The sequence below is a fragment of the Octopus sinensis genome, linkage group LG27 (assembly GCF_006345805.1).
Source record: "Octopus sinensis linkage group LG27, ASM634580v1, whole genome shotgun sequence".
NCBI lineage: Eukaryota > Metazoa > Mollusca > Cephalopoda > Octopoda > Octopodidae > Octopus > Octopus sinensis.
The window spans coordinates 21198562-21210162 of NC_043023.1; positions in this window are offsets into that span (position 1 = coordinate 21198562).

The window sequence follows — 11601 nt, forward strand, 5'->3', positions numbered from 1 at the left end:
CGTTCATGAATACACACACACACACACACACACACACACACACACACACACATATTTTATATATATATATCTCAGAGGCGATTCAGTGTCACACGGGCTCATCACAGATTTCATACAAGACACATTTCTACTCGAAGAATTTCACGTTTTCCCGCTTTATTTCTAGCCCCAAATGGCTTATTTTTTCACATCTAACGCTATGTCTTTCTCCGTTTCTAAGTTAAGGATTACAAGAAAGCAACCCTGCAAAACACAACTGATTTTTGCGCACAAATGCACAGAATAACAGCAATCAAATTACGACAGCAGAGTGCACAAGCAAACACCAGCGATCTGACTGTCGCTTGTAATCTTGACAAGAGATGCCAGTTTCTCCTTTACACCTTCCAGGCTCGTTCCTATTAGCCCGAGTTGCTGGATAAATTTTCGTTCCGGGTCTTTTCTGTTTGAACGGCAGTTTTTTAAAATAATTTCCACGTAACTAAACACTTTTAAACTTCGTATACTGATAGAATGTGTTTATAAAACATCTTTTTCTCTTGGCTTTATTGAGAAAATTCTATAGTATGTAAGATATTTGTTGTTGTTTTTTTCTTCAATTTCTGTAATTTCAACCAATCAGTGACGTCTATTGAGGTAAAAAAAACATTCTGTGTCGTATGAATATGTCCCTCGTTTAAGAAACAGATTGGGTTTCTTTACATTTCTGAAGAAAAACAGATACCCTTCCCTCACCCCTAACCCTAAAACAGATTGAAATGCAATAGATCGATACTAGGGTCATAACTATGGGTGACAATTTCATATGCCACCGCTAGAAAAAAACTGCCGTTCAAACCGAAAAGATCCTTCGTTCCTTTAAGAATATTACAGAGCGGAAACTTTTCATGGATTTTAATTTAAATATTAATCTCTCTAAAAATTTATAGTTTCAAGAAAACATTGCATTTGAATTAATTTTAATTTTTACGATTATTGATAAGAACTCGGGATGTAACTTCTGAGACCGAGTCAGGCGCGTGTGAACGATGTCGAGAGAACGTCTGCTACGAATGATATTTTGACACAGACGGTGAACGAAAATAAACCAACAGCGACCAGGCTCAATAAAAGGAGCACGAGTTATTGGCTACAATTACATACTTGAAGTCAGTGTTGGCAGAAATGAAATCAGCTTATAAATACACGTCCACCTTATTACATTTATATTCGGGCTAAGCTCGAACAGCCCGAGTGCCGGAGTCGCCATATATATATATATATATATATATATATATATAATCAATATAAGCAACGAGAATATCCAAAGGTAGTGTAGTTTACTCGTTTCATGCTACTTCATTTAATTAAACAATGTAAATATTACGTCAGTTTTAAAATGTAGAGCACGCTTCAGCCACATATGGACATTTTAAATTAAATCGACAATATTCATTTTTATACTTATTCCATTTTCCAACATTACAAAGAGGGTAGATATATAGACAGAGAGATGAATCTATCTATCTATCTATCTATCTATCTATCTATCTATCTATCTATCTATCTATCTATCTATCTCTCTCTCTCTCTCTCTCTATCTCTCTATCTATCTATCTATCTATCTTTCTATATACCTATATATATATATATAATATATATATATATATATATATATATATATATATATATATTATATATATATATATATATATATATATATATAATAATATATATATAATTAGTGAATGGAATAAAGGATATGTAATCTTTGTAACTCTGAGCTTTTCCACATATTGTTCGCCAGAGGCCGTTTGGTAAACGGGCTTTTACAGACTGCTTTTCGATGTCCCCATTGGCGGCGTCATACGTTTCTTACATATAAATGATACCTAAGACAATTAACACCTTGATATCCTAATAAAAGGAAATAAATTTTGAAAAAATTTTTTTTGAAAAAAATCTCTGAACAATTTTTGCAAGGGGAAATTACTCCCCTTGGGCGATTGGTCGGTTTTTAGAAGCAAGGGCAGGAGTTATATACCCCTCTGATTTTTGGCGATGTTAATTTAGATAAGCAGGCCACTGACGGACACACGAACACAGAATTATTTCAGCCGCCTGACCGGCTATTTTCAGCAGTGCTCACTATCTCGCGCCCCACGCATACACAGGCTAGCATACACACACATGCATGTAGGTAGGTAGTGTCTCGCACCTAAATAATACACCCTGAATTCTTAAAATATTCAGAGCTTTAATTTTGGTTACACAGAATATCTTCACACCCCTTGTTTTCATTAATTCCTCACCTACTAGATTTGACCGCGGCCTGACCTTGATTTATTCCAACGGACCTTTTTGTCGGCCTCCACCAACCCCCCGATTTCAACGTATATTGAGAAACAGTTTGCCCCAATACATGGGCTCTTAAGGAGCGTTATTGTTCGAATTGCTTGCTGCGCCTTTGTTTTTGTTTGGACATCGTAATTCCTGGATTTTCCTGAAGAGAAAGCTGCAATATGGTATCCTTATTCAATCAGAATTTGGAAAATTGTGGCCTTTGAAACATGTGTAGAATGTAATAAAAGGAATTCTGTACAGTCTTCGTTCAACTCCATTTCTTCCATTCACTAATTATATTAAACTTCAATTACCCGCACAAACGCACGGTTGCAACACCCTATGGTCATAACTCCAACCATGTTTTTTCTGCTGTGATTTTTGCTACCCAGGTATCGGTTAAACTTTTAAATAATCTGTAACAAGATAATTCATCTTTCCATTTCAACAAAAATATATATATATATATATATATATATATATATATATATAATTTCGGTGCCCCAGCATGGCCACAGCTCGTGAGATGAAACTAGATAAAATAAAAATAAAATAATATATATATATTATATATATATATATATATATATATATATATATATATATATATATATATATAATAATAAATATTAGGGAATAAATCCAAATTTACAGGGAAAAAAATCAGATTTAGGATTAAATCCAATTTTATAGTAAAATATTATAAAATATTATAAAATATTATAAAATATTATTTATAATATAGGAGCTAATTGTTGTTATTTATGCTCTAATGAGTTTAAAGAAATTTTATTTTATAAGTATGATAATTTACTTAATACTGGTGAAGAGCGCAAAATAAAATGCAGACACAAGTTACTTTACCTATATAATAAGTTTCATGATAAATAGCAATAATAGTTCCCTTTTAGGTTACTTTAGTTTAGTTTAAATTAGTTTAGATAATATATTTTTGGTTATGTTGTCTAGGCTTTAATTATAGTTAGTCTTTATTGATATTTCTTTGTTTTAATTAGTTCATTTTTAATGTATATTAATTTAACAGTTTATGGTACGTTAAAACTTTAATAATTTATATTAGATTTTTTTATTTTTTTATTTTTATTTTTATTTTATTTTATTATGTATTTTTATTTTGCATTTGTTATATGTATTGGAGGATATATTTATATGTTTTGGGTGTTATTTAGTGGTGTTTTTATTGAGTTTTGTATGTATGTGTGAATGTTTAAGATCCCTTTGTATTTTGTTTTTTATTTGTATGTTGAATTGACAGATTTTATTTGGGTATTGTCTTTTATAATAAAGTACACACACCCATAACAAATATAAGTGCCCACTTCATTCGTTGTACTTGGGATTGCATGTGAGCCTCAGCATATGCACCTAACGGCCACTCCCGCCCCACATGGATAAATAAACACATACATCCCCAAAAATGGGAGTAATCCCATTCACACCAATTATATGTATACAATTATACACACTAGAATAATATATAACTAACCCAAATATACAGAACATACTAATAATCACCAACTAACCACCATCATAAATGAAACCCACACCCATACAATGACAAAACTCCCCCCCATACCCTATTTACACCCACATAGTAATCCCAATATATTCATCCATACATGGACGCAAGTGCGTGAAGCACATGCACATAATTAGTACGTACAACCCCTAATACACACTAATATATACGTATCAAGCTCGACCTCCACAGCGATACGTTTACACCCACTCACACCCAGATGGGTGAATTGCACAACCAGTGAATGCTCACACACACGGGCGCGATTACATTGTTGCATATATCGAGCCAAAATAGTATGCATATGTACATGTGAGGGGTACACGCAAATGAAGTGAGCGTGTACCCCCTGCATTTATACCCGTGCGTGAATATACACATGGAGACTACCACATAGGTACAAATTGTTTAGAAATGGGAGCCCCATCACTACACTTAATGTATACTCTCACCCATCCGCACGGATGTGTAAGTGTATCTCCGGTGTATATGTTGAGGCTTATATGTAGCGTTGTGGAAGGGAACGTCGTTTAAATTGTGAATGAATAGGTGGAGTTGGGAATTGTAACCGGGTGGTGGACTAGCGTTGCTTGGAATTGTGAATGGATTAGTGTGGTAGTGAGGTATGCATCGAGAATAGTTATGGGTTACTGTAAGTTGTTTGTTAGAGCTGCTAGGGTGAGCTAAAGCTCATAAATGTATATAATGATTTTCATGGTAGTTTTTATAGAATCCATTCATAATAAATTTTTTTAAGTAGCGTTGGTTTGCTACGTGATATAGTTTTTAGTTCCATTTATTATATTTCTCCATTCATATTTTGAATGACGTTTACTTTCTATGGCGCGTATTCTTTTTTTACATAAGTTATTTCTATGGTAACGTAATTTTTGTTTGGTTTTTTAACGGCTAAGAATTTAATTTCACTTCATAATTTGTAACTGAATTGTAAGTATGTATTTGATTTATCCTTATGTCATATTGTTATTTTTGATATTCTGGTTAATTACGATGTATTTAATGTTGTTTTCATAGGAGTGTTTATGTATATGAGATTGGTTGTGAGTTTTTAGTTGTATAATTAATTTATTTATCTGTATGAGTGTGGGTGTGTAAATATTGTTGTATATATCGAGTTTAGTGAGTATGTATATGCGTATATGTGAGGGAGTATATGTATCTGTTGTGTGTGTGTGTTTTGCGTGTGTGTGTGTTTGTGTGTGAATGTGTATTTGGGTTTGTTATTTAGGTTTTGGGATGTATGTGTTAATTTGTCTGTGTGGGAGGGAGTGGGTTTTGGTGTATTTTGAGGTTTATAAGTTAGTATAGGTTTGTGTATAAGTCTTGGGTCTGTGGTTTACGTGTGTGTATTTGTGTGTGAATGTTTAGGTTAGGGGGATTGCTATATAAGTTTGTTATAGGGTTTAGCAAAGGGAGATTTTATCGTTATATGCTTTTATGAGTTTTGGTTTATCATGGTTTTTTTTAGGTAATTCGTGGTAATTTGTCTATTTTCGATGTTGGTTATTTTTTTACATTGTTTCATTCATAATTTTTGAGTGGTGTTCGTTTTGCCACGTGCATAACCGGGTGGTGGACTAGCGTTGCTTGGAATGTGAATGGAATAGTGTAGTAGTGAGGTAGGCATAGAGAATGGGATTGGGTTACTGCAAGTTGTTTGTTAGAGCTGCTAAGCTGAGTTAAAGCTCATAAATGTATTTAATGATTTTTGTGGGTGTGTAAGTATTGTTGTATATGTCGAGTTTAGTGAGTATGTATATGCGTATATGTGAGGGAGTATATGTATCTGTTGTGTGTGCGTGTTTTGCGTGTGTGTGTGTGTTTGTGTGTGAATGTGTATATGGGTTTGTTATTTAGGTTTTGGGATGTATGTGTTAATTTGTCTGTGTGGGGAGGGAGTGGGTTTTGGTGTATATTGAGGTTTATAAGTTAGTATAGGTATGTGTATAAGTCGTGGGTCTGTGGTTTACGTGTGTGTATTTGTGTGTGAATGTTTAGGTTAGGGGGATTACTATATAGGTTTGTTTTAGAATTTAGCAAAGGGAGATTTTATCGTTATATGTTTTTAAGAGTTTTGTTTTATCATGGTTTTTTTTAGGGAATTCGTGGTAATTTGTCTATATTTTCGATATGGATTATATATAGGTTATATATGGATTATATACTTATATTTTTTCATTTATACTTTAATTATTTAAAATTATTATTTTTATATTTTAAAATTTTGATTTTTTAGATTGGAAGTCCACCTGAAGATTGTCGATCAAGACAAGAAACGATTGTAGTGGCGGTTTTTTTGACTATTTATTAAAATTTTATGTATTGATTAAGTCTTTCCTTGTTTGCTTTGCAAAATAGTGGTTTTGTCTCTAATAATATTTTATATATATATATGTATATATATATATATATATATAATTAATCAATATAGGGTGGCAAAAAAAATTTTGTAGAATTCCTTTTGCCACCAGCGGCCTAGTGGGAAAAAATTAAATAGTCACAGACCATTTTTAAGTTCAACATCAACAATCAAGGAACGGCCATAATAGGCCATTCACCCACTAGAAATAACAGCCAAAGCTTCAACCGCAAATAAAGATTAATTCCGTAAACAGGAGAAAATTTAAAAAACATTTACCCTGTAATTTCTTGTACGATGTACCGTTTCATCTGCTGTTTAATGGTAAACTAACCTGATTAAATTAAATCAAGCCAATCTTCCATAGGCCCTCAGATTCTTCAGCAAGAAATAGCCAAGTCGGAACAGATATTTTCACGAGGCATTTCCGACCCTGCCAAGGCAATATCTGACCTAAAATTTTCAAATCGTCGCACTCGCGCCAAATTTATCGGCAGCAAATAAATATAAGCCGCCGATTCCATTACGGAATTAACCAGAAAATCCATAATTAATCAATATAGGGTGGCAAAAAAAATTTTGTAGAATTCCTTTTGCCACCAGCGGCCTAGTGGGAAAAAATTAAATAGTCACAGACCATTTTTAAGTTCAACATCAACAATCAAGGAACGGCCATAATAGGCCATTCACCCACTAGAAATAACAGCCAAAGCTTCAACCGCAAATAAAGATTAATTCCGTAAACAGGAGAAAATTTAAAAAACATTTACCCTGTAATTTCTTGTACGATGTACCGTTTCATCTGCTGTTTAATGGTAAACTAACCTGATTAAATTAAATCAAGCCAATCTTCCATAGGCCCTCAGATTCTTCAGCAAGAAATAGCCAAGTCGGAACAGATATTTTCACGAGGCATTTCCGACCCTGCCAAGGCAATATCTGACCTAAAATTTTCAAATCGTCGCACTCGCGCCAAATTTATCGGCAGCAAATAAATATAAGCCGCCGATTCCATTACGGAATTAACAGAAAATCCATAATTAATCAATATAGGGTGGCAAAAAAAATTTTGTAGAATTCCTTTTGCCACCAGCGACCTAGTGGGAAAAAATTAAATAGTCACAGACCATTTTTAAGTTCAACATCAACAATCAAGGAACGGCCATAATAGGCCATTCACCCACTAGAAATAACAGCCAAAGCTTCAACCGCAAATAAAGATTAATTCCGTAAACAGTGCGACGATTTGAAAATTTTAGGTCAGATATTGCCTTGGCAGGGTCGGAAATGCCTCGTGAAAATATCTGTTCCGACTTGGCTATTTCTTGCTGAAGAATCTGAGGGCCTATGGAAGATTGGCTTGATTTAATTTAATCAGGTTAGTTTACCATTAAACAGCAGATGAAACGGTACATCGTACAAGAAATTACAGGGTAAATGTTTTTTAAAATTTTCTCCTGTTTACGGAATTAATCTTTATTTGCGGTTGAAGCTTTGGCTGTTATTTCTAGTGGGTGAATGGCCTATTATGGTCGTTCCTTGATTGTTGATATATATATATATATATATATATATATATATGAGAGAAATGCTGGACATAACAAGCATCGGATGTGGCAGGCAAGAAAGATGTTTGCGCTGGTATAGTCATGTTCTCCGGATGGATGAGAAGAGATGTGCGAAAAAGTGCCACTCCCAAACAGTTGAAGGAATCCGGGGTAGAGGTAGACCCAGGAAGACATGGAATGAGGTGATTAAGCATGACCTTCGAGCGTTGGGCCTCACAGAGGCAATGACGAAAGACCGAGACATCTGGAGATATGCTGTAACTGCGATGACCCGACAAATAACGTGAGGCTGTTTCCTGCAGCAGCTTCACATAACAGCCCCAACCCATCGGAAATACCTTGGATCGCAGGACGGCCTGCTGTGGTTACCTTGGATCGTGGGGTGACCTGCTGTGCTTGAGGAGACCTATTGAGTCAAGTACATCAACATCAAATGGAAATTGTAGTTCTGATACCCGCGCCAATGGCACTTTCAAAACACCATCTCAACGTGACTGATGCCACCGCCGTCTTGACTGGCTTCCGTGCTGGGGGCACATAAAAAACACCATTCGATCGTGGCCGTTGCCAGCCTCCTGGCTTCCCAGACCCCGGTCGAACCGTCCAACCCATGCTAGCATGGAAAACGGACGTTAAACGATGATGATATATATATTTATATACATATATATATATATATATATACACACATACATTTCTGTGTGTATGTATGTGGTATGTATGTACGTACGTACGTATGTATGTATTATGTATGTATGTATGTACGTGTATGTGTGTATGTATGTACGTACGTAAATATGTACGTATGTATGTATGTATATATGTGTGTATGTATATATGTATTATGCATGTATTACGTATGTATGTATGTATGTATGTATGTACGTATGTACGTCTGTATATACGTATGTATGTACGTATGTATGTATGTATGTGTGTGTGTGTGCGTGCGTGTATAGTGGCTTTGTGTGTATGTCTGTCGTTTACGTTTATCTCCATGTGACTTAGCGGTTCGCTATAAGAGGCCAATAAAATCTACCAGACAGAAGTAAGAAATAACTTGTGTCAATTTCTTAGATTACAATTCTTCAATGCGGTGCCCCAGCGTGGCCGCAGTCTAGTAACTGAAAAATGTGAAAAAAACTACAAAATTCCTCAGTAACACCTTAAGCTAAGGGACGTAACTCTTGTACCTCCCACTGTGGCTTCAACTGCTAGAAATAGCAGCCAAAATGGTTTTAAGCCAGATCCCAATGCTGGATCGTCAAGAACCAAATGTAGAGCAGAGTTTCAATCCTGGGATCATCCTGATTCCAAAAAGGTAGAATATGTCTATGTAGACTGAGGGACAGGGGTCACAGGCACATGGGAATTTCGCTTTTATTAATGTGGCGAGCTGGCAGAAACGTTAGCACGCCGGGCGAAATGCTTAGCAGTATTTCGTCTGCCGTTACGTTCTGGGTTCAAATTCCGCCGAGGTCGACTTTGCCTTTCATCCTTTCGGGGCCCATTAAATAAGTACCAGTTACGCACTGGGCTCGATATAATCGACTTAATATGTTTGTCTGTCCTTGCTTGTTCCCTCTGTGTTTAGCCCCTTGTGGGTACTAAAGAAATAGGTATTTCGTCTGCCGTTACGTTCTGAGTTCAAATTCCTTTCATCCTTTCAGGGTCGATAAATTAAGTACCAGTTACGCACTGGGCTCGATATAATCGACTTAATCCGCTTTTCTGTCCTTGTTTGTCCCGTCTGTGTTTAGCCTCTTGTGGGCAGTAAAGAAATAGGTATTTCGTCTGCCGTTACATTCTGGTTTCAAATTCCACCGATGTCGACTTTGCCTTTCATCCTTCCGAGGTCCATAAAATATGTACCAGTTATGCACTGGGGTCGATATAAACGACTTAATCCGTTTGTCTGTCCTTGTTTGTCTCCTCTGTGTTTAGCCCCTTGTGGGTAGTAAAGAAATAGGTATTTCGTCTGCCGTTACGTTCTGAGTTCAAATTCCGCCGAGGTCGACTTTGCCTTTCATCCTTTCGGATGTTATAATATAACACATTCACCGGTATATATATATATATATATATATATATAATATATATATATATATATATATATATATATAGAGAGAGAGAGAGAGAGAGAGAGAGATTGCAAGACGCAACGAAAATTTTAGGACAATAAAAATAAGAAAAAAGTGGGAATTTTACCGGTGAGTGTTTTACATAATAAGGCACAAAACGAAAAGGATTCTCTCCAGAAACAACAGAATTATTGAACTTAAGTATTACAACAACCAAAAAATAGAAATACATTTTCTTATGCGAATATAGTGTTGCGTTGACAATTTCAATTCAAAGTTTTTATTCATTCTGCAAATCTTGTTCGTTGATCCCATGCTAAAAACGTCCTAACAGACATTGGTTTGAGTTTTACCTGTAGGGGTGAAAATGATAAAATTGTCTTTGCTCCCCACTCTGGAACCCCAGCATATGTCTTTGTAAAAAAACAACCCTTCTCTAATTGCAAAGCAGTAACTTTGAAAGTCTGATCTTGGTACTTATCAATGGACATCGCAAGAGACTGACGTATTGGAAATTGAAGTCGTTTGAATTCGATGCGAATATTTGAAGGTATTAAAATTAAGTGAGGCATAAATATATCTTCACCTTTTCCAAAGACAAAAATTATTGTGGCTTCTATGATATTTCTCGTTAATTTCTTCACAACAATTCTTGTACCACTGCACAGCTTCGGTTGGGAAAAAGGTCTGCAGAGGCATGATTGGAGCGCTCATTTTCAATGGAAGGCAACGAGGGGGAGCTCGTTGTGGATCCAGTGAGTTTAAGAACTCAACCAGATAATGGGCAAATCCCATGTCTTCAACAACAGAGTTTACAGATTTGTGGCGAACTGGCAGAATCGTTAGCACGCCGGGCGAAATGCTTTGCCGTATTTCTTTTGTCGTTACGTTGTGAGTTCGGGGACGTAAACATACCAGCATCGGTTGTCAAGCGATGTTGGGGGGACAAACACAGGCACACACATATACAAATACGACAGGCTTCTTTCAGTTTCCGTCTGGTCTGGGGATCGAAACCGCGAGTCCGCTGCCCTAACCACTGGGCCATTGCGTCTCCACACACACACACATATATATATATATAATATATATATATATATATATATATATAATATATATATATATATATATATATATATATATATATATATATATATATAAATGTATATATATATATATATATATATATATATATACACACACACACATATATATATATATATATATACACATATCGTACGCTTCTTTCACTGACCATCTCTGAAACCCACAAACAGGTATTTGGTTATGGCAAAAAAAAACGGAAAAAAATCGCTCTAGGTGTCACGCAGTGGAACTGAACCTGAAATCTCTATCACACAGTCACACCTATATCTATAAAGCTTGTCTATGTGTGTGTATAGACAGATAATTCGACTGAATGTTAAGGTGTCGGACGATGTCAGGCAGAGAGATTATGACGTCATAAGGAAAAATTGATTTAAAATGAGTGTTAGTCATTTTCACCTCTTTTCTTCTTCTCTCTCTCTCTCTCTCTCTCTCACCCCAAACCTTTCTTCGCTCAGTCTTTCTTTTCCGTAACCCTCCCCTTCTCACTCTATCTCGCTCTCGCTCACTTTCTCTCTTTCTTTCCCCCTCTCTCTCTTTCTCTTCGTTTATGTCTGTGCTTATGTAGGCTTGTGTTGTTGCCTGCTACTTATGTAGGACCTC